The following is a 14,068-nucleotide window of genomic DNA, read 5'->3' as shown; positions in this document are numbered from 1 at the left end:
CTAGATACTTTAATCCGACACTGTGTTGTGAACACGCAACAATATAATTTCCTAATAACTCTAACAGTTAGAAATTAATTCCTACTAGAAAATTTTTTCCCTAAATTGACGGCCAAAAGGAACATGCGAAAGACGGTCATGGAATAAAACGCAATTTCAGCACTGAAGTTACATGATGTACATATAATTTTTAATATGTACATATAAAAACAAAACATGAGAACTATTTTAGGTATCGAATTATTCATAAAATCAATACTCGCTAGGTTTAAACGTAGGTAGAAAACAAAATATCTCTGCATCCATCCCAAATATAGATATTTGTGTGGTAAACCACTACAACTAAACATACTGAAGAAATTTATTAAATTTACGATAAAACTTCTTTGAGCTTTATTACCTGAACACACTATATAATAAGCACAATCTGGTGTGTTTTTACTATAATTTTCTTCTTTTTTTTTTGTTCGTTCTTTTTTTTCTGCCTTATTTTTTGGAATACAAAAAAAAAAAATATTCAAAATATAAACAAACATATCCTATCTCATAAATTTATTTAATTAAAAATATTAGTTAACTAATATTATGAAATTATGAGACTACATATTTAATATGAACATATGAATGTGGCGCAGTCGGATATTTAAGGTAAACTATTTTTAATTTACACAATGGTGCAAATTAATTTTGTTTACAATCTAAATGGTCTGATAATATAAATATGTACCATTTTATAACAGTCATTTTATTGTGAGGTCGTTAATTTCAATCCAATCCAATAGACGCTACAGCCAGGGGTGGCCTTTGGCCTCTTCGACCACTCTCTGCCAGAATGGCCTTGACAGTGGATTTCCATCCACTGGCTTGCATCACCTTCAGGTGGTCGATAACTTCCAACCATCTGAGTCGAGGCGTGCTTCTACTTCGTGGCGTACACTTTGGCATGGAATATGGAATATTTGACATGGGGTGGGATATCCTTCCCACCCCAGACTTCCCAGCCTCTGTGATTCGATGAACTTCACAATAGCTTCTCCCTTCAGGATCTCCTGGATTTCTCTCTTGATTGGGACGTGCCATTCTTCCTCGCTCACTCGGATTGCCCCATATATTCTTCTTATGAGGTGATTAATTAATTACTTTGATTTTATAATTAATTATCAAAAAATGAAAAAGCTACTCTTTTTAAACCTTTAAATTAAATAGCTACTCTTTTTAAATCTTTATGATAACTAAAATGAATCATTTACTTTGAGTTTTGCTAGTAGATTCTATTCTATTATTTATTTCTGCCCGCTGAAATTCATCGCTACAAGTGTTTTTGCTTGCACTTTGTAGATCCTCTTGGTACATACCTCAATAATTCTTAGGATAAACCTTTTGCATCTTGCATAAATGCATAAATTCATGATGGCCTATGCTATTTGAAACAAAAACTTTTGCCTTTGAATATGACCTTAAAAAGACCACTTGGATCTCCCTTCATAAAATAAAAGCATAGGAAAAGCTAGCAACGGTTGATAACAAAATAAGACATATAGATGGTCAGACTCATGCCAGACTTCAAACAAAATAAATAAAAATGAAGTCATCGCTATAATTTAAATTAATTTATAAACTGCTCCAATCAAATAATTTGTGTCTAATTTTTTCAACCCTGAAATTAACAATATAACACGGTTATTACAGCAGGTGGTCATTTTGTTTTTTGCTCTTTTTTTGTAATAAAATTGTAGAAAATTTATTGAGACCGCAATATGTCTTTGTTTATTTCTGCAAAGAAAACTGTGACCAACTTCCGGATATGCTATCTATATTAAATGTAAAAAAAGTTCATTATTATTTTCAAAATTCTTCTACTTAGATAACTGCGTTTGCATCGAATTAATAAATGAATCTTTTAAATCTGTTTTAATTTATTTATTTTCCGAGCTCTTCTCAGTTAAGTTTTTGAACCTTTTTGATAAATTATCGAAATTTTAAAATTAATAAATGAATATTTAGAGTAGATAAGTAAATTCTCATTAAAACAAAAATAATCGATGTTTAGATATATTCACGCCTTTCCGATCTGGTATCCCAATTCAAAAATTGAAGAGCTTCACTGTTTACCTTTTTCTACTTTTTCACAACAGCATTGTCCACTTTCATTATTATATTTTTTATCATATAATGTGCCTATTTCGAATTGATATGTCGAAAGGTGTTCTCACTAGGCATCATTTTTGTGATCCATCATGTAATTAATATCTAAATAAACTCTTGTATAAGATAAAAGTTTAAAACAACTGTGTAGTGTTCTGTTTACTTCCTACAGGATAAATATGATACTTGTATTATGCTCTGTAACTTATAGCTCTGGTAGCTAAACTACATAGAATAGATACGGAGAAAACATCACAGAGACTGGTTTGACTTGCCCGTTTGGTTGTTGGCTGCTATAACAGTAATGTAGTTAATATATTGTCTAGTAACAAACGGATTAAACTTTTAATTAGCTTAAAAAATACACATTTTACATTACAGCCAAGCAGTAACATCGTCATCCTTCCATATAATAACATACTTTGTATACTTGCTTTAAAAATTTTGAACTATTGCCAGATGAAAAAAAAAACACTTGAGCAGCAGAGCCCCACAAAATCATTTTGCCTCCTTCATTGAAATTTGTAAGTGTTAGATATTTTTTATTGAATTTTTTTTTTTTTTTTTTTTGCAAAAACATGAATTCAAGCAAAACTGTTTAAAACATGATTCTGATGTTATACTAAAGGAGGAAAGGGGACTGCCACTCCCAAAAGGTACACCTTTTACGCTTACTCAACTTTTATATACCAATTTTCAACACTCTAACTCCAGATACCAAATTTCAACTCTTTCTCTATGCAGTGTGTATATAAGTCATCTCCGTTAAACTTCGTTGATCTTCGATTTAGTGCAGAAGTATATTTTTGGGGGGAAATTTAAATTATTTTGGGATTAAAAATAAGTAAAGACTTTAAACAGTTTAAAATCTTTAATAACCTATGAAACTACTAATTGACCTATGTTGCTCATTTACGAGCTGAAACTGACTTCCTGAGTGCGCATGTGTGGTGCCATAAAAATGTCGAAAAAAATTGATGCATGAAAAATAATAAATCCAGCTCAAATTTTTGTTAGAAACCCAATATCAAAGTACGCCTACATAATTTGAAATTGAACAGTACACAGAAGTTTAATCTTTCGAATAAAAAATTTTTTATATAAAAAATTTAAAATAATAAATATTTTAAAATAATAAAATCTCTATATATTATAAAAACGAAAGTAAGCATATTTGTTTGTTTGTTTGTTTGTTTGTTACGCTTTCACGCTAGAACTAGCGCATGGTTTTTAATGAAACTGTACTGCAATATAGCTCATACTTCAGAATAACACATGAGATATAATTTATAAAGATATATTAATAAAAAAAAAATTTAAATACTAATTTAATTTGACATTACCATAAATTACAGATTTCTGTAAAAGTAGTCATTTGACATTACCATAAATTACAGATTTCTGTAAAAATAATAAATATAAATTATTTCACGGTCATCTTTTCTGATATATTCAATGAATAATTACGACTATTATACTTTTAATAAAATAGAAAACCATACATATATTTTATCTGTGTAAAACAATCCTTACCATTATTTCGAGTGTTATAGAAAGGGGATAAGCGAGAGCAATTTTTATCAATCTTTACTTTTAAACCCAGCGAAGCAGGTGGGTATCACTCTAGTAATTTTTATTTTATTGGTGTTATATTTCATTGAATTTAAAAAAATAAAATTTATTTAGTTCTAGTTTTTGTATATAATTATGAGTGCTTTACTTAATGGAAAATAAATTTAGCGCATAATATTTCATACTGAGATTTAATTTTTTCCATTTTATTTTTATTTCATTTTATTCTGTTAACCTACTAGACTTATTTTCAACAAAATGCATTATTGCTGTTATCTATTGTGATTGATATTTAATTATAAAAAATCTTATTTTAACGCAGATAGGTTGTTTTATTTCAGAGAATGAAAACTAAATGAAATCTGAAAATTATCTTTTCATTGAATGATTTGGACAACAATTATACTTTCGAAAGATAAATTTCAAACTTGCATAGTGGAGGTCATTTTTGGCGGTATTCTGGTCTATAAATTTTAAAAAATAGATTAGATCAAAGGTTAGATCCTTAAGAATATGTCCTTAAATGGATTTTTTAAAATTAGAATTATTTTCGGATATCTTCAAAGTGTTCGCTCTGAACTGCGAGGTTCTTCTACTGTAAAAGAGAGCAGAATATAAGTATGTTCATTGGTTAGCCGAAATAACTTTGCAAGACATTGCATATGAAGTAGAAGCAAATCAAATATATGGATTTGGAATCGCCGATCAATCCAAAGTGAGTAATTCGAGTAACTAAAACGCGTTTTTCTTAAAACTACATTTTCAAGGTGATTGTCATGATATCTTAAGTTCTACTCGACCGATTCCTTTGAAGTTTGGGAATCTTCTTTATTAATCTCTCAACCATCTGTGCCTTGGATTTAAAACCTCCAATTTTGAGTATTTTAAAAAAATTCGAAAAAGTCTAATGAAGGAGTCAAAAAGGAGTGCCTTCCTTCAAACTTAACAATTCTTGACTGAATCAGTTTTGTGTTTCTGGAGTGTTTTTCGGATGTATGGAATTACACGACTCACCGTGTATGAAAGGATAAAAATAAATTTTTTCAAATTCGCACAAAGTATTATACATTTTACCGTAATATTCAATGAAACGATTTTATACCTAATTTATTTAATATAAATTCAAATAAAATATATTTGATTATTATTTATATGTCACTTATCAAGAATATATACAAATAATTGTCCTCAATGGTTTTAATCATTAATAATAAGACTGTTCAAATTACACAAATCAATCAATCATTGTCATTTATAATTTTAACGGTATTCATCTCTCAAAATATTAATTACTAATTAATATGACCTTCACTTTTGAATATCTCTATATATTACAAATGCAAAAGTAAGCATGTTTGTTTGTTTGTTTATTTGTAACGCTGTCACACTAAAACTAGCGGAAGGTTTTTTATGAAACTGTACAGCAATATAGCTCATACTTCAAAATAACTAATGAGATATAATTTATAAAGATATTAATATAAAAAAAAAATATAAGTTAATTTAATTTGAAATTACCATAAATTACAGATTTCTGTAAAAATAGTCAATATAAAATATTTCACGGCCATCTTTTCTGATATACTCAATGAATAATTGCGACTATTATACTTTTAAAAAAATAGAAAGCCGTACATATATTTTACCTGTGTAAAACAATCCTTACTATTATTTCGAGTGTTATAGAAAGGGGATAAGCGAGAGCAATTTTTATCAATCTTTACTTTTAAAGCGAAGAGGGTGGGTATCACTCTAGTAAATTATAAATCTACCTTGAATTGTGGGATATAGGTAGGTAAGTATAGAAAACATGGAGATTAATCAATATACTTTTCATTTTCTTACTGAGAAAATTGATACCTAAGAAATTGAAAAGTTTTTTTTTTGGTTCAAAAGTAATAAAATAACGGAGCAAAATCGTTATTTTTTAATGTTAGTTAATTCAATACTCATTTCTTTTAGTAAAGCAGTGTGGATAAAAAATACCTTAGAATACTTACCATTTTAAGCTTCTTTGCTTTCTGTTGTTTTTTATATAAGCGAAATAGCGCGGACTGTCTGATTCATCACAACATTTTTGAAACTTTACACCCGATTAATTTGAAATTTAGCATGCTCATTTTATGATGTAGAGATACACTAAGAACGAATTTTTTGAAATTTTTGTCGTTAAGGTGGTGGAAAAGAAATGAAATTTTGTATAAGTGTTAATAATTCTATTGACAAATATAGATGATCAACGTCTTAGCTATAACGTCAATGGTATTAAGGTTTTATTAACTTCATGTGGTTTATAATATTCACAAAAGCTAATTCGATGAATGCAAGTAGTGCTTCTCCTTGAATCGAAAATCGGAAACATTACAATGCTGGTTATATTGTAAACACTAGGTATAATAATTGTATGAAATCAAAACATACCATGTATAATTTAATTTTTATAAATATTCATTCCCTAATAACCACCTTACCTCGCGCCTATTTTGCAGGGCGCAGGAAACTATTATTAGTTACGATTTTTTTAGTTCTATCATGTCTACCGAATCAAATTTAATATAGAACCTAGCAGCATAAAATGATGTGCATAAGCGTTGAAAGTGAGAAAAGAGTAGAAATAATAGCTTGAATTACAAAAAAACAACGGGCCGTTTTCAAGATGCTTCGAAATATTCTGTTTATGGAAAGTATGCAAGTGAATATCGTTAAGTCCACCAAAAAATAGTAGTCTAAATTCTGTTTATAAAAAAGTAAGATTAAGAGAAATATAAACTTTTCGATAATGTAATTTTATTCCGAATTTTAGATAGTGTACTTTCTTACTAAAGATTTCAAAGCGTCAATATTGACGTCATTTAAATTAAACTCATTTAGTCAAATTAAAAAAATAGTTTCACTTCAATAAAGAACGAACTTTTTGAAGAACAAGTTATTTAAAGGCTCAAACAGATCACCATTTTCTTTTGAACACAGTTATTATCGAAAATAATATCTCTTACACACTTACAAAAATACAAAACACACAAGAAGAGATTGAAGAAAATTGTAAGAATTCCATTTTCAACGTCAAATTAAAAAAAAAATTTCTTTAAGTGTTCATTGAATCAGATTATACAGGGTTCGTTTAGTACACATAATTCAAATACTATCTTGATATAAAAAAATTCTTTTCATTTTGAGGAGTCCGTACATCATATGCAAAATAAGAGGTTAACTATCCTACAATCACCTTAGTGCCTGCTTCCAGTTCGTCTTTAAATTCCGTTTTCCCTATATCTAGGACTCGGAAAATGTATAACGCAAATAAATTATTCTAATTTTGAAAGTTATTTTTTTCTATATTGGAGATGGTGACTTAGTTTTATTTTTCACTTCCGGTTAAAATTCTCACTACACGCACAGAAAAGTGAAGTTTGTTTTTGAAAATCTTTCAATTCTTATAGCTTCTTCGTTTTTTAATCAAGTAAAATTTAACTTCAAATTTTGTTTAATGTGGTGAATTCAATATCAATGAACTAGCGTATTAAACGCAAAGCTTACAACATTTTAGAAAATGCTTAAAATAGAATATGGGCCTGCTTTAGTATCTTAATTTCCTTACCTATATCGAAATGTTTCAAAATACAGACTTTTGAACTTTTTTCATGATTTACAAGAAAGTTTATGTGGATAATTTGCATACGAAACACACGCTAGTTAGCCTGCCTCGTGTTTGACCGATTTATTTAATAATAGACTACCAGTACTGTTTTCATTTAAAACTTAATATTTGGCTTTGTTAAGCCTTTTATTAAGCCTTTTTAACAAAAATATTAATAGTTTTGTCCTACACTTTACCAAATAGGAAGAACATTTCTTGACACACTAATACAAACAATTTAAGAATTATGATAATGATTCGAAATTGACTTTCATTGATCTAGAGAATCGGCACTTTGCTTTTATAAATAAATGGAGCATGTAATTAAAATAATTATCATCTTATCATGAGCTACTACTTCTAATCTTATCAATCGTAAATGAGATTTATATCTAGAATTTTTCAAAAGTCAAGAAACTGTAAATTTTATTCACGATTATGGTCCGTAGTAATGTGTTATTCTTCCACTTTTTCATGAATTTAGACAAAAATCATAAAGTTTGTTCAATATTTTCTTTTTCTGCCTGCACTATGTGTAAATAGTATAAATAGAACATACTTATAATTTACATGTTAACTAACATTCTTGTATAACATCTAGCAAGTTCATTTGGAAACGGCTAAATTTTGATATTTTTTTTCCTTCTTTTCTGAGAGCAGTTGCGCCTACTGCAACTATTAGTACGCATTCCCGAAAAAGGTACAAAAATTAATGTTCTTTTAAGACCATTTTCAGACAAATTATTTAAAATGATATTTCATAGCCTTTTATAAAATTATATATAAATTGTACTTGCCAGACAGTTTTACCATTGCCAACACCACGCTCCAGATATTAGCAAATCTCTAGTTTTATCGAATTTCCGACGGAAATAGGGAACCGCCTCTCACCCCTTGATTTCCGACGGAAATAGAGAACCCTCTCCTCCCTGGTTTATTTATCTGCCAATTTATATTATAATAATTAAAACAAAAAACATTTTTGACATTTATTAGGTAGGATCGATGAACATTTGAAGAAATTATTAAAAATTTCATCATCAGTACAAAAGCAATAGCTCTAGTTCCATTTTGATTTAATTATTATTTTATAAATCGATAGATAGATAAACAAAGGGTAGGGAGGGGTGCGCAAAGTACAAAATTTTGAATTTTTTCAAAATAAAAAAATATTTTTTGTTTTTTCTTGACCAATTTTAAGTAAAAAATTACTCGTGTGATTTTTTATCTAGACGGTTAATTTTTTAGAAATAAAAATTCTTAAAAATAAAAAATACAATATTCGATTTAAGCAAAAATCGAATGTGCTATTCTTTGCAATTTTTGAGGGAATTTGCTAAGCTAACACAGCTCCTGCGCTACGAATAATAATTTTATAATTAAAGAATATAGCTTCAATTTACAAAACTTAAATTTGGTTGCTTTACTAACGCGTATCTAGCATCGGCAAATAATATCCAAAATACAGCCGTCTTAGAGTAAACTCTTTAAAACATTGCCAGCTCTCGTTCTATTAGTTCTTTGAAGTTGTAGTATTGACTTTCTTCAGCCATCATCCATGTCAACCTGGTACGATATATTTTAAAGCAAGAAAACCTCATTTTTCATCTACACACCCTACACGCTATATACTGGTAATAGTATTTCATTTGTATCGCGTCGTACAACACAGTCTATTGTTTTTTTTATACTGTTTCATTTATTTTAATCATTGATACTACACTATGATGTTATCTCTTTTTTTTTTTGTACATCATCTTCACCTTCACAAAAATAAAAAACATAAAAAATAAAAGAATAAAAGAATAACAAGTGAGCAGACATTTCTGAAGAGACGAGAAGTGCTTTTTTGTTATTTTATTGTTTTTTTTTTTTTCTTCTATTTTCTGTGAGTGTGTTGAAACAAAAACGAAATGTAATTAATTATTTAATTAACATGTATATTTTTACGTTGTATTTTTCGTTGTAAATTAAGTTCTTTTTAGGATTCTGTAGGTAATAAAAGAAGAAAATAATAAATGAAATAGAAAGCTTTTTAAAATATTTGATTTTATTTAATGGCATTGATACAAACTTTCAAGTCTTTTTTTACAAGAAGTGAGGTTCTGAATTAGCCGAACAAAGAAAGGGAAATGCTGGTTCCGCCGCTGCACGTCGAAATGTTATCGTAGGATGTAGCTATTGAAATAAATACCACGATACACGAAATAAAATTGTATATTAAGACATTTAAAAAAAAATACAATTAAAAAATATACAACAGACTTACATGTCGCTAAAAATCGATATTTCGATTGCAACGGAATCATCTTTAGTAGCTACATTTATTCATATAACACATTACAAACATTTTACACAACAATTACAGTAACAATTTACAAAAATAAAAATACAAAAATCAGTATAATGTTTGCTAACGTGACACCATTTCGTGCCATTTTTTCTCTTTCTCGCGGTATTTTTATTGAAAATATTGTGTTACAACGGTTGTGCTATGAAATAAATACATATATCGTATTAAGTTGTTCAGTGAATTGTAGCTACGGAACCCCATATAAAGCGTAATTTTCGCTCAAAGCATTTTTTCATCCGCCAGATTTTTTTAATATTAATTAACTTGCTTTTTTTTGCTATTTTTAGGTTACCTTTCAATATACTTAAATAAATAAGACCCTTGTATATATAGCATGTATTTTTATTAATTTTCACGAAAAGCGTTCAATTATCGACAGAAAGTAGACGTGTTATATTATCCAATTTGGAAAATAGGATAGTTTGGAAATTAAGATAGTGTTTTAATCATCAAATCATTCTTATTCGAATAAGCTGCATTTAACGAACATATTTTTCAACCATCAAAATATTTATCGATTTTGAGCAGACGGCAATTGAAAAGGAAATTGATTTTTTACGGCAGCATTACCTGTTAGTGATAGATAGTACATTTACATAATATTATTCCTTGCGTGTAGAGCCTTTTTTTGCGCCACTCGACGTGGAAAAACTTATAACGTCGATACTTATCATCATATTCTTTTGGAGCCTAGTAGTTCAATTTATTCGAATTTATAATTTTACTATGTATAAATTAGGACAATTAAAAGTTGGAACCAATTAAATTAAACTATGTCCTTAAAAAAAATAACATTGTTTTGTTTTTTTTTTTCAATGTTGGCCTGTCTAAAATAGCTTGGTTATACCTTAAACAAACACAAACACAAACAAATTACAAATTCTTAATTATTCATTCTCTGTACATGACTTTAACGTTTTAGTACATTCTTATCCTAATTCAAGGATAATGACAGGAGTAACATAGACTTCAAGAGAGTCAAACATGCCATTAATTTACAGTAACTGTATTGTTTTTGTATGTACCGACCATTAATAATTAATTCTTTTTTTCATTTAACCCAAATTCTATATCTAATTCCATTAAAATCAATGAAACTTTTACATATGCATAGACAAAAAGTGTATAAGAATTTCTTAAAAGTTTTATGTGTTAATATCTAATAATGACCTTGAACTTACAATTTTCCACTGTTCAATTGTAAATTGAAAAGACAAAATAATTGTAATGTATTCAGAACAATTAAATTGTTTTTATGTGTATGCCACGGGAGATGCTTGGAAAAAGTCGTTGGGGATGACCACGTAAATATTTATACTATTCAAAGATACCTGTCTGCCGTATTAACATCAAGATTTCGTTACTCTAATCGGGAAGAAGATGTAATCACTAAGAACTTAAATCATTCCAGAGATATTTTTCCCACACTGCTGCATATCGAAACGTGGTCATATAGATAGCGATGAACCAATCAGCCATTTTGGATAACATCTCGTTAATTTCTTTATAAAATGCATTATTTTTGGAATTTTTGGGTATCAAGATCGATAAAGGTGGCTGGACTTAATTTAATATAATGTTGGTCCAAAGCCTTGTCAAAAAATATTGGTGAAAATGGCAGATAGGATTACATTTTTGCGCGTTTGGAATACGTTTGACATTTCTTCCTTTTTTCATCCCAAAAAATTGAAATCGGTAATTTCATTACTAATTAAAGTTAAAAATAATCAAAACTATTACAATATGCACAGACAAATATTCATGTATATAATTTATTATTAGTTTAATGTGTACACACTACAGTATGTCCTTTGAAGCCCTTAGCAATCTTCAAAACGATCATTCTTTTAAACTATGTCAGCTACAGAAAAATGTTTCAAGCGCAAATTAACATACCAATGGCAATCACTTAAGAGTGGATTTTATCTTCCGAGGTTAGTTAAAGGTCAAAACTTTTTCTATAATATTTGTAAGAGACAGGAAGCCACACTTTATATAATTAAATGTTCCTTGTATTTTCGTATTTGTAGGCTTGCATTTTTTGTCAAAATTTTTTTGAAATATCATTTGATTCAAAAAGAATTAAACGTAAAAATCTATCATTCCATGAATCTCTGTTTGGCCATGATCTGAACTTCCTTTGATGCTCTATTGATTTTCAACGTGCTTTTTTTTCTCAAATTTCACCCTAAGTCAAATTACCCTCCATGTTCGGTAACCTCAGCTGTAACTTTGGCAGAAACCAACACATTCCCCATCGTTTCAGGAGTAAATAATGCGATTGAATATGGTATAGAATCTCTTTGAATTAAATAAAAAAAGGAAAATTTGGTATGTAATAATATCCCAAAAACGCCGGCACGGTGGCCATTGAGACATTTGCTTAGAATGGCAAGGAGAATATTATCTCAAATTCTGGCGTCGTCTTAGAAATTCAACCGTACTTTTATGAAAATACTTGAATTTTGAATCTCTGTTTTGCCATGAGATAGGCTTCTTGGGATGTTCTATTCTTGGGATTTTCAACTTACTTTTGTTCTCAAAATTTCACCTAAGCTTTAATTTAAAATGAACCCGGACTACTGTTTTAGGAAAATGGCTTTCGATTAAATGTCGCTAGAATTTGGGAAAAATTGTTCTTGTCCTTCTCAACAAATATTTCAATGGATAAATGTCTCGCCACGATATCGATATATTCCATGTCAAAGTTCTTCATTTTCATTGAATTTCAAGAGGTGCTATATTATATAAAATCGGGGAAATTTAGAGTGATACTCTTAGACTGTTAGATAACCTCATCTGTATAACTTGGATAGAAACATATTCATGGCTGTCATTGTTTCAGGGGCAAATTATGCGATTGCATATGACATTGCACCTCTTGAAAATCGGAAACATTGGCATGTAATATCTGGAAAACGCTGTCATGCTGGCGAGATATGTGTCTATTGAGACAATAATTCAAAATGACCAGATGAATATATTTCAAAATTCTGGCTACATCTGACCGAAAGCTTTTTACCATATACTGTCGTAAAAAGTCCTTTGGAGGAATAGTTTAAGAGTTCAAGTAGACTTTTACAATCAGTTTTGCTGAATTTTTTATATGTTCCGAAAAAAAAAATGTTTAGCTTTTTTTATATAGACAACTTTCTAATTTAAGATGACCTTGTATTTTTTATAAGGAACGAGAACAGATTGACCGCTACCTGAGCTTGAAGATCAATAACCATCCAAGGTGGATTTTTGCTTGAAACAATTCACTATACCTATTTGATTTTTCTTAAAAGAAATATTTCATTAAATGATGACTCAAGACTTCTGGCACATACTGTATATTGATAAAAAAACTCTTCATTATGTTGTTTGTTTGTGCGAAATTTGATCACACAAAGCATAAACAAATAATGGTAAAAGTTTTGTATTGTTTTTTTTTTTTTTTTTTGTATTTATTTTTTAACAAGCATCATGTGATCATGTAAAAAAAGGCTTTTATGAACAAACTATACAAACAAATACGTTATTTATGCTATTTTTAAGAGTAAAGCTTTGTGATCTGATGTCTATTACAAAACACACTGTAAATAAACTCAAACGCATTGAACAAACTATATTGTAAAAATTCTTATCGATTAAAAAAACTGTGTGCGTGATATATACAGCATTTAGGAAGATTCAGGAGAATACCGTTTTGGTCTTATAAATACTGAAATAACATATAAATATATTACGATTTGACTTTATTTTTCGGCCAGACAATTGTATTAAATCCACGATATATATTCATAATATTTTGTCATTTCGATCAATAACATTAGCAATTACCAGACGCTGACATTATTTATTAACAGTCTATGTACCCTTCACAAACAAACTACTCGTGAGAGTCAAGCCTACTTTTACATCCAATTTAGATTATTTTCTGCAAAATAACGGTGCCAACCTTTTCCTCATACCGACTCCAAAAATAACAATAATTTTAATTACATTATATTATGGTTATTTTTTTTACTTTTTAGTGCATATTAATTTGTTTCGGGAGAGTTTTTCTTTTGAAGTCGGTTTTCTTTTTGTTAAAATTTTTTTTTAAAGATACGCTTTAACTTTTACGTTTTATGTGTTTGCAATCTTAATGTTTTACTTGCAATAACGAAGTTGATGGTGTGATCCGTTATGGTTGCACTCACGTGAACGGCTTTGAATTATTTGGACAGGCTATAATCGTTTTACGCAAGTATATATCTTTATAGTAACACTTTCCATGTTTTATTTATAGTTTAAAAACACATAAAAACGAACGGACTATTTAACAAAGCAATTAAAAATGTTATAAATTTTCTTTTATTAAATGATAGAGATTA

This window comes from Chrysoperla carnea, chromosome 1, assembly GCF_905475395.1.
Source record: "Chrysoperla carnea chromosome 1, inChrCarn1.1, whole genome shotgun sequence".
Taxonomy (NCBI): Eukaryota; Metazoa; Arthropoda; class Insecta; order Neuroptera; family Chrysopidae; genus Chrysoperla; species Chrysoperla carnea.
This window is presented reverse-complemented; position numbering follows the sequence as displayed.